This window comes from Bactrocera dorsalis, chromosome 2 (assembly GCF_023373825.1).
Source record: "Bactrocera dorsalis isolate Fly_Bdor chromosome 2, ASM2337382v1, whole genome shotgun sequence".
Classification (NCBI taxonomy): Eukaryota; Metazoa; Arthropoda; class Insecta; order Diptera; family Tephritidae; genus Bactrocera; species Bactrocera dorsalis.
The window spans coordinates 73012081-73027682 of NC_064304.1; the positions used below are offsets into that span (position 1 = coordinate 73012081).

The 15602-nt window shown below is 36.1% G+C and overlaps 2 protein-coding genes across 5 annotated transcripts in view; one reads left to right on the forward strand and one right to left on the reverse strand.

Moving 5' to 3' along the window:
* Nucleotides 1–15602, reverse strand: part of LOC125776690 (uncharacterized) — a 436599-nt gene that overhangs the window by 285874 nt on the left and 135123 nt on the right. The window lies entirely within an intron of this gene.
* The window catches only part of LOC115066129 (synaptosomal-associated protein 25), a 176712-nt gene continuing 164662 nt past the window's right edge, over nucleotides 3553–15602 (forward strand). The window contains exons 1-2 of one of the 3 annotated variants that reach the window (XM_049450269.1): nucleotides 3719–3874; nucleotides 3999–4043. The gene's annotated coding sequence lies outside the window, so the exon portion shown is untranslated. Of the gene's footprint in view, nucleotides 3875–3998; nucleotides 4044–15602 lie in introns of all 3 variants that reach the window. The other 2 variants (XM_049450267.1, XM_049450268.1) reach the window with 2 other exon arrangements.

Genomic DNA, 15602 nt, shown 5'->3' on the forward strand with positions numbered 1-15602 from the left:
AGCCAGTGCTGACAATCCTGCTGATCTAGGTACAAGAGGATGCAAAACGCTGCATCTCGCCACCTCCACCCTCTGGTGGAATGGCACCCGATGGTTAACAGAATCTCCCGATTCTTGGCCACAATCGCCCATGCACAACATACTTGCCCCAGAAAGTCGAAAAATCGACACTTATCATGCAACACTGGATGACACTGACACCCTCGAACGATTTTCATCGTTTCTCCGAGCCCTCCGGGTAGTTGCCTATATGCCCCAGTTTTTAGAGCGACTTAAACTTAAAGTTAAAGGATCAACTTATCTCCATTGCAAAGCATTGACGCACCAAGACTTAAAAAAGCAAAGGTCGCTCTCATCGTATCAACCCAAACGCGACACTTCAGCCGCGATATCGCGATATCGCTAAGAGAATCGAAGCCTATTGATAAAAAGAGCTCACTCTTAGTTCTAAACCGTCTAAATTTCGAGACACGAAGGTTATACTTCGTGCGAATGGTCGACTTGCAAATTCAAGCCTCACGTATAATGAACGCCACCTTATAATCATACCAGAGAGTGTCCGTTTGCCACGTTATTTATTAGATATATTCACATAAGCATAAGCAGAAAATGCGAGCGCAGGTTATGGCAGCACTTCCACCTGAATGCTGCAATTTTGCTCTGCCTTTCACCACTACAGGTGTAGATTTTGCTGGGCCTTTTATGATAAAGGCATCCATGCTAAGGTCTCCTACCCTCATGAAAGGCTATCTGGCTGTTTTTGTCTGTTTCACGACAAAAGCAGTACACCTTGCTTGCGGCTTTTGCTCGTTTCGTCGGAAGGGGTGGCTTTCCATCCAAAATCATGAGCGATAATGGTAAAACATTTATCGGAGCTCAAAGAGCAACAGAAAAACAATTTGAGGATTTTATGAAACAAGTCTCGCCGGACATTGTTCAAAAATATGCTCCCCAAAGTATCAATTGGCAGTTTATTCCCCCAAGCGCTCCACATATGGGTGGCTTATGGGAATCTGCCGTAAAAAGCTTCAAATCTCATTTTAAAAAGATAGCTGGCAACCACAAATTTAATAACGAAGATTCACGATCCTCTTAATTAGAATTGAAGCCGTTCTTAATTCACAGCCTATCACTGCACTCTCGCCATATCCTTCAGACTTTACTGCCCTCACACCAGGGCATTTTCTTAAAGGAGCGCCCATTCTGGCCACATCTGAGCCAGGCATGGAGTCACTTTTCTTATTAAATCGTTGGGAAAGAATTAAAATTCTTCATCATGACATCAGTCGCCGATGGAAAGATGATTGTTTAAAGGACCTCCACAGAAGGTACCGATGGAAAACAACAGAAAATGCGCTTAAGCTTGGAGATTGTGTCTTGATCAATGACGTTTGTCTCCCCCCCACCGAATGGCGGCTTGCCCGCATAGAGAAGCTCTACTACGGCTCCCAAGGTCATATTCGCGTAGTCGATCTCCGTACACAAACGGGAACGCTAACCAGGCCGCTCGTTAAGCTATGGTTTTTGCCAATCGCTGATAAAACCGAAAAGTAAATCGAAAATAACGTAATCGAATCAATAGACAAAGAAACGAAAATAAATAATAATAAAAGCCTCCATTAGCCATAAGTAACAGCAAAAAACAAGAAAAATGAGTCGATCCACATGACGACTCACTAGCGCCATATTACGTGGCACCAATGCCCATATTAATATCTATGTATATGTTAATTTAAATGACATCTTTTAACAGATAAATATGGATGCTGAGATGTCAACTGCCTCTATGCCCACAGTACGTTCGGCCGTTACTGTTCCGTGCTCGAAGGCTACACCAGTAGCAGCGCCGCGAACAACAATGGTTTCAATGGCTCCGGAACCACCACAATTCGAATGCGCTCTATATCGCCATCGTCATCGGTTGCCACATTGTGGCATCTTCAAGGGGATGACTCCTCAGCAACGCCAGCAGGTCGTTCAGGCACATGGACATTGCCTGAATTGTCTGGCGCTCACCCATCTTACGCAAGAGTGCACAACGGGCTACCAGTGCCAAGTATGCATGCGTTACCACCATACTCTACTACACCGCACCGGTGTACTCGATGGCGGGCGTCATGATGCTCCGTAATGTCATCAGAAGACCCAAGCGATCGCAACCACGCAGGCCGGCCTACCCTACGGAGGACTCACGTTCCTGGCGTCACCGCTCTCCTACGTCGAACCGGAGGCGCCAGCCAAGGCCGCAATCGCGCGCAGGCCTCAGCAACGTGGTAGCCACGTTATAACGGCTTCAGAGGCTACTAGGCTAGACACTCGCCTAGGGGGCCAGGATGTACAAATGAGCATCCTCCCACGACTTCAACACACACACCACGCAACCTTCACCACACCACACCACACTTACAACCCACATTCTAAACGAGAGCAGCACACACCTACACACATGTACATCAACCACAGTCGCACCATCCTATTCAGCACCAACGGGGATAAAGAAGGGCCGATTAACCGATTCCAGTTCAGTTCGTTTGCGACATCATCAGCGATCGGTTCGACACAATCTCTGCGCATCCCGCCTCTACATCCAGATCCTCACCGCAATAAAAGTTTTTTTTTTACATTTATATTTGTATTTCACTTATTTTCAATAAGTCATCGCAAGTCGGTTTGTTCATTTAAAATAAAAGGCTCTTCGGTTGTTTTCGATCCTCACACTCACGGATAAATTCATTTTTAGTTCTTTCCGCTATTTTAATTTTTGGTACAAAAATCCCAAAAAGGTGAGTGCACAAGTTAATACATGTATTAACTTCAACTTTTGCGGACGAAACAACTATAGTGAGCCATAATAAATGCATTTAATAAAATATAAAGCTGTAATATAGTACAGAGGATCACAGTAGCAAGGAACACTTGTGACCAAAACTTTTTGAAAAAATGGGTGTGGCCTCGCCCTCTAACAAGTTTAATGTACGTATCTTCTAAACCACTTAAGCTAAAACAACCAAATTTGCTGAGTACAAATCTCTTCTACCGACAGTGTGAAAATGGATGAAATTGGATTATAACTCCGCATACTCCCTATATAGGTACGGTTAAAAACTACTAGCATTTAGTAATAAAACAATAAATACACCAGACACATGAAATTGAACCATCGAGACAGTATGAGATAGCTTTACGGGAGCTGCTGTGAAAATGTTATGATAGGCGTGGCACCGCCCAGTTTTTGGTGAAATTTCATATCTTGTAAAAGTATAAAATGCCTTTCATATTTGTTTTAAGCTATATTAATTTTTTAATCTTCAAATGACAGTTAAATTTAATACTAATAAAATTTAGTAGCATTTTTTATTTTTTGTTGATTATTTTGCTAATCAGTTTCAGTGCCACTGAAAAGAGTTACAAACATACAGAGGAAGCTAATATAAAAACGTTATAAAAATAAAGAAACGTTTTGTAATGCTTTCGCAATATGTTGGATAAAAGTTGACCTATTGGCATATTCACTTACAATCATAAAAGTTAAAAGAATATCTTTAAGATATCGGTACTTAGTTATCGCTTTCATGTGAGGTACATCCACCCCAGGAAATCGATATGAGATGTTTCTTTTTTGAAGAATTGTTAAACATTTTCCGAATACCGACTTCTACCATTAATTACTTTGGTTTATTGAGTGTGTTTCGCCAGTATCAGTTGACTTCACGTATGTATTGTTATACTAGCCTTCAACAGGGGTTGAATGTTTATAATACTCATGGTCATTAAAAGAAAAGTACAGTGAATGCAAGAAATATTAATTATATATAAAAAGTTTATTGAAACCGTTTATTTTTGTTGCGTATTGTTCTTGCATTATTTGATTAAGGTAACTACTAAGATAAAAAATTTATTCAATTATTATTAAGTGATGTTATTGATTTTCCAAAAGTACACTATTAATAAGAAAAGTAGTCAAAGTTAAAGGAAGATTAACCATTTTTCAATTGCAGCACACAAAAAGTTTAATAAAAGATCAAGTACTAAATTTCCATACAGTAAGTGATAAATAAATATGATTTTAAAAATCACAAATCATTTATGATGAAAAATATATAACTTTTGCAGTTAAGCAATATATTATATATAAACAAATCTTAATAAAACCTTTAGATTTTTTCAGTACCGTTGAGTGTCAATAAATATGTGTCCGTTTCAAATAAGTAAGCAATTGGATTTAGTACAAAGACTATTAATTCGCTAATATTGGTATATATAAATGTCCGTGAGCACAAAATTAACTAATTTTTGTTATAGACTGCCCCATAGTTAGATATTCGACTATATGTATACCTTATTTGAAAGTTGTGTTGTGTATAAATGTTTAACTGTGTAAAATAAATTTGTTGAGTTGATATTTTTCAACTTTTGGTTTCTTAAATAACCGTCTATCTAAAATAAAACAATTTCATATCATATATTTATAAATATTGTTGTTAGAGGGTGTACCAGTCATTGAAATACCACCATTGGAGCGGATCGTCAAAATTTGAAACATTTACATTTTGATATTTACTAAGCCCCTTAAGTCAGTGAATATTTTGCATTTTTTGTTGAACGAACAGGATAATTTAGAATTCAGATTTATACTTTTACAACATGTTGCTACAAAGAATAGTTTTGTTCCCCTAACAGTTGTTTATATCAACTGCAAATTATCAAGGTAGATATAGAGTTATAGAAGTATTTGTATATACTAATCAGTATAACAAGAAGAGGTTAAATCCGGGTGACTGCCTGTCCGCCCGTCTGATCGGATTATTGTCACGTCCACAAAATGCCATTAGCCGTAATCCACAATTAAATACAACACTGCTATTTGGTAACCCGAATTGAATTATAGAGACACATCTGCGATTTAAAAATGTCTGAATAAATAAGCGTGGCCCGACCTTCTAAAAGGGAAATAAAGTTTTACACCTGAGAGAGCCTTATACTCGTATGCCACGAAACGTGCTTTTAAGATGTGTAACATTTTAGCCAAAAAATATTAAAATCGCAGTAAATCTATTATAGCGCACAGATACCGAATAGGTGAACCCCAGTTCCTATTTCGACCTTTTATCAAAAATGGATTCAATGGGATTCCAGAAGATTTCGGAATTTCCAGTCGACTTTTTACCGCAATAATAATGTATCTTTTTGCTTTAAATGGGGTGACAACCTGCTTTGGCCGCCATATATATCGCATATTAAAATCAGTTCAATTTTACCCCTATATCTCATATACCTAAAAAATATTTTCAAACTTCTGATTGGCTTTATCAACAATAGTAAGCCTACATCTATTTCATTCCCCTAAATGTTAAGGGTGATCCATCCAAATATTCCTAGTTTTATTTTTTTGGACACAATTTTTTGTTTTTATTTTTTCGCTATTCAGCATTGGAAAAACATATTATAAATTTTCACGCTTATACGATTTTTAATAACGAGTTTTATATTTTTCTGTTCCATCTACATGAACATTATTATTTTTTTTCAAAGTTAGCCAACGCAACATACATACTATATATCCACCAAAAACTACCATCACTAAAATTTTTGAATTACATATGTATGGTAAACATGCGGAAGCTTTGGCAAAATGGATGTTCATGAATAAATAAACACATTCTTAATAAATATAACATTCGCGATACTTTTTGAACTAACCTCGTATCCTTGCTGAAGCACCATTCAACTGTAAAGGAACATAAAGTTGTGTTAAAGTTGTGTTTTGTGAGATAATCACAAGGATTCGATGTATTGTACAGTACAATGTGCAACGAGCTAATGATTTAATTCAGTGATGCAATGTATAATGACGCATATTTACCGATCAGGCATTTCGTCAAGACTTCACACAGATATGTATAATTATTGAACTGCAGGATGATACTGTCCAATTGGCAGCGATTGTGTCTCGCAATGCTCCAATACTAATGATCACAAAACACAATTTATGATCGAATTATGCTGTCAGTTCCGGCAGAGCAAAAGACATTTTTTTCACAGAACATTTCGCTACTACTTGATGAGATACGATCCAAAATGGCATTGCATTGCTCATTGCATCAAGTTAATTAGATGAAGGCAGAACTACCCGTTCAGCTCATAAGCTGCTGCAGGGGACTTGGTGTGATACATGTTGTTTGCGATATCAAGAAAACTGTGAATTATCCAATTGAGTTTGTAAAAAATTGTCCAAATCGAACTATAACTATTATATATATGCCCCAGATACCGGAAATTTGCACCGAATGCGTATGTCTGATGTTTTCCCGAAAACATCAGTTAATGTGTGTAATATGTAATTGGTTTGTCTGCATGTCAAAAACGGTTTGAAGCGAAAAAATATTTACTTTAGCCCCCATATACTTAACAGAAAAATTTTAAAACTCTCGGTTGATTTTGTACCTCAATATGTGAATTATCTTAATTACATTTAGTGGACGTACTTTTCTTCTAACAAAGCATCACTGGGCTTAAATTTGATAAAATCGGATTTAAACTTGCTCCAGCCTCCATATAACTAATATCAGGTTTTAAAAACCATCTTATTTAAATGAAATTATAGTGAAAATATTCTGACTTTTATATGTTTATTATTATGAAATTCATTTCGCTTACAAAAAGTTAATGATTTGTTTGGCAACTTTAATATCATATAGTTGGTAACTTTTATGGCAACTTTTAACCGCACACATTGTTTTTCAAATATACGAGTATATACATATACGTATTTTATATTTACAAATTTAAACTAATACAAACATCGTAACCACATTTTCTTTTAATCATCAATTTAATTGGCAATTTCGGAGTCAATAGATACTATTTTATTTCAAAACGACAGATATTTTTCTACAACATCGTTCTTTTAATTTTAGGAAAACTTTTTCACTATAAAAGTGTTTACGTTTTTGTTTACAATTTACATGCTATATGAGAGTATTACGTCACATGAATTTTTATAGTGCAATTTGTTTTTGTAACAATTGTCACAGTCTAAAAAGTAACAATAAATACTTGTAATTTGAATTCTAACAATCTTGGGAATAGAACATCTGGAATTTTAAGTTTTCCGGTTTTGAAGATGTAGAGTGGATCGACGAAAATTACGGGAATTATGTAGTAAATATACCAAAAAACGATTTGCAAAAATTGATCCTGTCAAAAATTTTATTAAGAATTCATTGACTAAATGTTTAGATGATTGTCAAAAACTTTATTAAGAATCCATTGACTGAATGTTTAGATGATTAGTCATGTTAAGTAACAATTTCAATCCTTCTTTTTGTTCCGAAACATGATACGTGTAGTCGAGTCTGATATTTAAAATATATTTACATTTATATTAGGTCTACAACTTCGCTTCCGCCGTTTGTTTTTTGTAAATTTAAGGCTTAAACGGTCCAAAAATGTTTTCCCTTATTCCCTCAAAAAGCACACGAAATGCTTTATGATCCATTCTTTTTTTGTAAACTAACACAAGTTGCTTTACAAAAATTCTATATTTTTTTTAATATCTGATAGAAATTATATAGACCAGTGTTGTCCAACGTGACTGTGTGCACGTTATGCTTGTGTTGGTTATTCTAGCGTCAACTGATCGCAAAATTCTTCTTTGCTTGCCTACGAAGTTGAATACAGTAGCACAATCGTGCTTTCACAGACACTTGTCGCGACATGTTGGTGTGAGGTGTCTGGCACTGTCCGTGCACTATTGTGCGCATAGGCCGTGGACAACGCTGATAGAGACGGTAGTAGTGGAGTAATAGTATTATCTATGTATGTGTCAGCCTCAGTAAAGCGTGGACGGGTCCTCAGCCGCACTTTTCTTGGAATTTAAAAAGGAAAGAAAAATTTCCCGCAAATGCACAGTGGTTCCATTTGTATGGAGGATAGCGACAAAAATAGTTAGAATAGAGATACCGACCTGCAATATACACAGCATATTTCTGTTCATGCAAGTACGATATTCTGAAAAAATCGCAATTGTAAAGGGTGATTTTTTAAGAGCTTGATAACTTTTTTTTTTAAAAAAACGCATAAAATTTGCAAAATCTCATCGGTTCTTTATTTGAAACGTTAGATTGGTTCATGACATTTACTTTTTGAAGATAATTTCATTTAAATGTTGACCGCGGCTGCGTCTTAGGTGGTCCATTCGGAAAGTCCAATTTTGGGCAACTTTTTCGAGCATTTCGGCCGGAATAGCCCGAATTTCTTCGGAAATGTTGTCTTCCAAAGCTGGAATAGTTGCTGGCTTATTTCTGTAGACTTTAGACTTGACGTAGCCCCACAAAAAATAGTCTAAAGGCGTTAAATCGCATGATCTTGGTGGCCAACTTACGGGTCCATTTCTTGAGATGAATTGTTGTCCGAAGTTTTCCCTCAAAATGGCCATAGAATCGCGAGCTGTGTGGCATGTAGCGCCATCTTGTTGAAACCACATGTCAACCAAGTTCAGTTCTTCCATTTTTGGCAACAAAAAGTTTGTTAGCATCGAACGATAGCGATCGCCATTCACCGTAACGTTGCGTCCAACAGCATCTTTGAAAAAATACGGTCCAATGATTCCACCAGCGTACAAACCACACCAAACAGTGCATTTTTCGGGATGCATGGGCAGTTCTTGAACGGCTTCTGGTTGCTCTTCACCCCAAATGCGGCAATTTTGCTTATTTACGTAGCCATTCAACCAGAAATGAGCCTCATCGCTGAACAAAATTAAAGCGCGAAACACATTTCGAACCGAACACTGATTTTGGTAATAAAATTCAATGATTTGCAAGCGTTGCTCGTTAGTAAGTCTATTCATGATGAAATGTCAAAGCATACTGAGCATCTTTCTCTTTGACACCATGTCTGAAATCCCACGTGATCTGTCAAATACTAATGCATGAAAATCCTAACCTCAAAAAAATCACCCGTTATAATGCCCACTTTTCATATTCTACATACATATGTATATAATTCTAACGTTAAAATACCTGAGCATGTGATAAATTTTGTTCCAATTCCCGTATTTATTATTAATAAATAGAAAGGAAAACAGATGTGGCATTTAATTTTATAAAATAAAACAATTTATTTTTTACAGTTCAAATAAAATTTTTATTAATTTGGAAGAAAAATAAGGACGTTGTAAACCTCAATAAAAAATTCCTTTACGTAATTAGTCTTCCAACAATTCTATTGTAGATTTTAATAATGCGCTTTTCTTTTTGCATGGCAATTTTCGTTGACCTGTAATAAATGGATCTGAGCTCAACAATAACATATTAAGTAAATCCGTATTTGTTGCAATTCGAGAAGTTTTCCTCGTATGTTGAAGCCTATACCTCTTAATATCCTTGTTTTTGGCTTCCGCAGCTTCCTGTGAGTGAGACAACAACAACTAATTCTACATTTGTTTTTTGACATTACTTGCAAAAACCACGCACATTTGATGTACAAAATACACTTTGAAACTAAAAAGTTAGGTTAGTTTAATGAACTTTATTTAGAAACCTGCAAATCCCTGCACATGAACTTAATATTATTTTAAACTATATACTTTTATCAACATTTACACACTAATCCGGTCACTGCATTCGGTTGACAAAGTTACTAAATCTCCAAATACATTTAACAAAGAACAACAAAACTGAATCAAAAAGACACTTCATTAAAATTTGTTATTCTAAAAACAACAGCACAATTTAAAAACTTGTTATTACTGAAAAATAATACTATTACCCTCTACTTTAATTTCCATTTTCAGTATTTTTATTTAGACACTATTTTAAATTAAACTTTTGCAGTTGAATGTACACGTTGCTTTCGCTTTTATTTTTGTCAACTATTTACTTCTGTGCAAGGCCGTACATATGTTGCTTTTACTCAAGAAGTTCCGTTAGAAATAATAAAAACAAACTCAAAATACATAAATTTGATGGCATATGCAACTATTTATTTAGCTACAAGCCCAATATATAAACATAGACTTTTTTATTTTTGTCGTATGAGAGGAACCACCGTGAAATGTCAAGAATTCGGCTCAAAAAGTGACATAATCAGTTAAGAATCAGTTTGAGATGCAAACAGATCTCTACAAATATTTTGTTGGGTTAATGTTGACACAAATGTCCAAGATCGATATAAAACGATTTAATCGATTTAGTCGACCAGGGTTTAGCACGTTGCACGTGGTGCTTTATTCAAAGTATAAAAAGAAGTAAGTGTTACAGAATGACAATTCAATTATCTTAGGTTACATGACATTTAGCTGTAGATGGCGCATAACACGGCGCAGTTCTGCCACAGCCACTCCCCATCCAATGAACCCCTTAAGGGGCAAGATATTTCAATAAGTCCTTTGTGGTACAGCAGAATTAGAATTGTTGATTTGCAGAGTAAAAGGGATAACGCCCGAAATACTGGATCCGGAGGTGGGAAGGACAAGGTAATGGATGAAGCTGACTTGGCCATCCTCGATATTCTGGAATCAGACTCAGCTGTGGTAGATGGTTTGAATTTGCCAGAAAGTTATGGCAACTCAGAAAATCTACCGTCAGCTGAAAATGATTCCAGAATATCTATTTCAGAAGAAACAATTGCTAATCCACCTCTAAACCAAAGAAAGAGGAAGCGCTCTACCAAGTTTCCAAGTGAAACTTTGGATAGAGAGAAAAAATGCCGGATGGAGCTCCTTGAGGTTGAGGTTTACTACCGGAAACTTCAATGCCTAAAACTGGAGAGGGAGCTCCTACTTCCACCCTCTGCTATCACACTGGGAATTGCAACGGCAGAAACAGAAAATGTATCGCGTCTGTTATTTGAGGAGGTTTGATTACCAAAGGCCAATTTTTTCATTTGTGTGTATTTGATTTCTAAACATTTTATTTTGAAATAATTTGTGATAAAAACAAAAAAGCTCTGAAATTAATAAATGATGTAAATAAATACAAAAATACTTCCTTTATTATTTATTCGCCGACCCTAAAAAGATACAACGCTTTTGCAGTGGAAAAAGGTCATGGCCAAAACACGACTTTTATTTTAAAACAATGCTATAATAGTTGGCATAAGGTAAAGTATTGTAGCAGGGAAGTAACCCTTTCCATTCCACTCTCTTGATCTATATTATTAAGGGCATCATTTTCTTATTCAGCATTTTCATCCAATTCTTCGCTTTCATTGTCACTGTCTTCAATGGGTTGCATATTTTCACTACTCCTTCTGATGCTACAGGCAATATTGTGTAAGATGGCACAAACTATGACTGTCTTTCCTGCAAACTCAGGCCTCAGTCGCAAATAATTTAGACGTGGGAATCTTTCTTTAAGAATGCCAAAACTATTTTCAATTATGCGGCGTTTTTTTGTGGCAGCGATTGAAAACTTCTTCAGCAGGATTATTGGGATTTCGGCGTAATGGTGGTATTAACCACACCCATCAGAAAAAACTGACATCATTGGTCCATCGCACTGTTTTTTGAAATAAAACATCTATTATCATGTCGACAACTCTATGAATGGTTCTGCGAACTGTGGATTTTGCAACACCATGCAAAGCTGCAACTCCATGGTACTGGCAACCATTTCCGAGACAATGCAGGCACAGTAGCAGTTGATTTTCTGCCGACAAAGCATGACTGCGCTGTGTATTGTGCTCTAATTTTTGTCCAACATTATTTAAAAGAAAATCCACCTGATTGGATTTAAACGGAAGCATTCTTTAAAATTGATATTTTGTAGTCCTGAAAAATTAATTCGGTCTCTATAATTTCTAGCTTTAACCGCGTCTTCACTATTGTCGAACAAAAACTCACGTCTTAACATTTTGAAAGCTTGACTAGTTATGATAATATGAATTTGCAAAGCGATCATTTACCTTGCAAATTTTTGACAAATTTATCAAATTTTGCTTTGCAAAAATAGAGTTTACAGTTTTTGTGGAACGGAACAGCATAATTATATGCAAAGTCTTTGCGAATTACACTTTTCAATATAAGCTTTGCACTTTGCACAAGAGAACGTACGTGGAACAGAAATTACGAAGAGAACATAAAAATTGCAAAGACTTTGCAAATTACACTTATCAATTTCAACTTATCGTTTATCAAATTTGATAGTTCTGTGGAACAGAAAGCTTTGCAAATTGACGAAAAATTTGCAAAGTACAAAGTGAATAGTTGATAAGTTGTTTTGTGGAATAGGGCCCAGATCAAGATGTACATGTCCAAAACGGCTATCTGCTATGTCAATTTTTATAGGTAGCAAGTGATTATGTTTATGAATTTTAGCCCTTTGGCACGGCAAACAACTCTTGACCCATGAACTAACATCTTTTTTCATCGCTGGCCAAACATATTTGGAACGAATTTGTTGTAATGTAGCGCGCCCACTGGGGTGGGACGAACTGTGAACTGAGGCAAAAGCTTGATAACGTAATTCCTTGCGTATATAAAGGCAAAGATATCCGGTTGAGACATCACAGAACACTGAAGTTTTGTCTTCGGATTGCACCAAACGAAGCCTTAAAGACTGCTGTGATTTCAGAAGCTCCTCCAACTCTTGGTCACGTTCCTGTGCTGCTTGAAGTTGTGATCGGTCGATAAAACAGGGCATTGAAATGGCGTTTATCCGAGACAATGCATCGGCAACCACATTTTTGGAGCCAGCTAAGTGTACGATCGTCGTTAAAAATTGTGATATATAGCTGGGGTGCCTTAACTGCCTAGGAGATACTTTGTCTGGCTTTTGCGCAAAAGAAAATATAAATGGCTTATGATCTGTTTTGATCACAAATTGACGTGCTTCCAGTATATGACGAAAATGTTTCACTGCTTCATAAATTGCTAGCAACTCACGATCGTAAGCACTATAGTTTTTTTCAGTTGTGGTTAGCTTCCGCAAGAAGAAACCGAGAGGTCTCCAAATGCTGTCTGTTTGTTGTTCAAGAGTCGGGCCCATAGCTAAATCTGAAGCGTCACAACTAAGCGCCAGGGGTGCGCCGACAGTAGGGTGCGCCTACTGCCCACTTATACGAGTAGTGTATCCCAAACCCAGAAGTAAAGTATATGAAAAATAAAAAGTTAATATTTTTGTTAGTGTTTTCTCAAACTTTAGAGGTCAAAAAGCGCAACAGAATTTGCAAAATCAATGACCATGTTGGAGACTTTATATTTTATGAAAAATGCTTAGAAAAAAATGTCTGCACCAATTCGGAAGAAAAGTGATAAGAGAGAGAAGAAAGCTTTTGCTACTTCACATAACAGGAACGTGACATCCAAAAATATAAAGTTAATATTTTTGCCAGTGTTGTCCGAAATTTAGAGTTCAAAAAGCCCCAAAAGAACGCGTTGGCTTTATGTTTTATGAAAAAAGTTTGGAAACAACCTGAAATAATCCGAAACTTTCGTAAAAACTGGGTCGTTGAGTAGTGACTCTGATGATGATTTGTTATTTATGCAAAAAAAACATTATTGTTTAACCAGAAATAATTTTCTCTTCTGAAGATACTAGAAGTGAATGAAACGGAATTGTCTACATTCATTGATTTTTGATGAAACAGAGCTTACATCGCTTTTGAATGAAATAATGACTGTAGCAACGTAGAAGGGGAAGAGAGTCAGTTTTCTAATCTGAACTACTACTCGTAAAGCAGCAAGATGAAAAAAATGTCAAAAGAAGTACAAGTTTCCTTTTAAATAACTAAATATGTGTATATTAGTACGTTTATAGAGGCATACATTTTTCCGGCGCTGGCTCCACTTTTGACAGATTTTACGTTGTACTGATGTCTTCCAGTTGCTGCAACTCTGATTATCCTGCAAAACTCCTATACCAAATTCGGATATATTTTGCACATTAATATTCCGCCTTAGCTAATGTAATTGTGAGTATCATGTTCGATATTTCATTTATTAATATTATATTTCTTGCTAATAGTATTTCATACCAATGGGTCAACCAATAATTTTTTTTAGTTTTAATTATTTCGGTCACGGTGTAAGTGTAAGCACATGTTTAATAATTGGTGTCTGTGTTTATGTATTAATAACTATCTGCCCATTGTTTACATCAACTAAATTTGATTCGGACCACCTTACTTTTTCAAAATCAAGCATCAATCGTGCCTGCTATCACCTTGAGTATAGAGCCCAAGAGGTCTAGGCTTCTTACCATTCTGTAGTGCGCTTTTAGTACGAACAATAAATTTCTAATATGATCTGTATCTACGTCAAGCAGTTTTCGCATGTGCGGCTGAGGGAATTATTTGGTTTATTTTACCGTTACCTCTGCTATGTTAGCAAGGTTTGTTAAATTGGTTGAGTGTCTTAAATAATCACGCTGCTCCGATACCAATATCTTTCCGTCAAACACCGGGATATATTTGGAATGAGAGTAATGGATAATCCGACCATGTACTATTAGTATTGCAAGTCCAATCCTGTAAAAATAAAGGAAAAGAAGAATGAAAATCGTTGTGCGCTTAAACTATTAAAATGCTATTTTAGATTGTGAAATATTTACTTGAAAGCAACCACTATTTAAGGTTGTCCTTATGGACCACCCTCTCTCTAATGAGAAAGACGTTCCCAGGACTGGCTGAATTGTTTCCTCTGTACAAATGGGTGTTAACTTATTTCCTAGTCTTGTTATTTTTTACAAGAGCTTTTTCGTCTACCTCAAATACTTTGTTTTGTCTATTCGGGTTGAATCTTTCAATGCTGAGCTTCTGCAATTTTAGTTTTGATGGCCTGTTTCTGTTCGCTGGACGCTGAAAGTATTATGTCGATGGGTGTTTGGTCTGTGACCGAATGTATAGATCGATTGTACGCGACTGTTGCCCTTTAGTATTAACTAGACTGTACCATCAGACATTTTTTGTGGGCGAAACGCTCTGGCTATGTCCGCGAGTGTGATGTGAAAGCGTTCCCCCAGCTAGAATAGTGACGGTCATGTTACCTAGAGACATGCCGGTAACGCGTGCCGGTTTCATTGTCACTCTTTCCTATCCCGTTCTTAAGGACGAAAAAAAGCTCCCAAAGCTTTTGTATATATGTGGTCTTTTTTCATCGCCTCGCTAACATATTTTTTGCTGTAATAAAATTATACCCTTCTCCCTTACACTTTCATTAAACTTGGATCAAATCAACAAAACCACTTTCAGAAAATCGTGACGGTGCATTCCATGTGGGTAAACCACTCGCTTGCCAATTCTTCCACTTAAAGTTCGAAACTCAAAATTATAAAAATCCCTTTTTATAAAAATGTTTTTATTAATTTTAATAATAATAAAATCATTTTATTGATATTCAAATTAAATTTATTTTTCTTTACACATTTTTTTTTGAATAATTTGAAAAGTATTTTTATATATAATATATAAAATCCATAAAAAATGTAATGAAAAATCAATTTAAAACAAATCTTTTTGGGTAAATATGTACATATATATTAAATTTACGATATAATATGTTGGAAATTTGATAGTGGTTACTTGCCCTCCCTACCGTCCCAGTTACACAAAATCAGGAATTCGTTAGTGTACAGATGCCGCACAGTGGTCCCAGAGCGAAA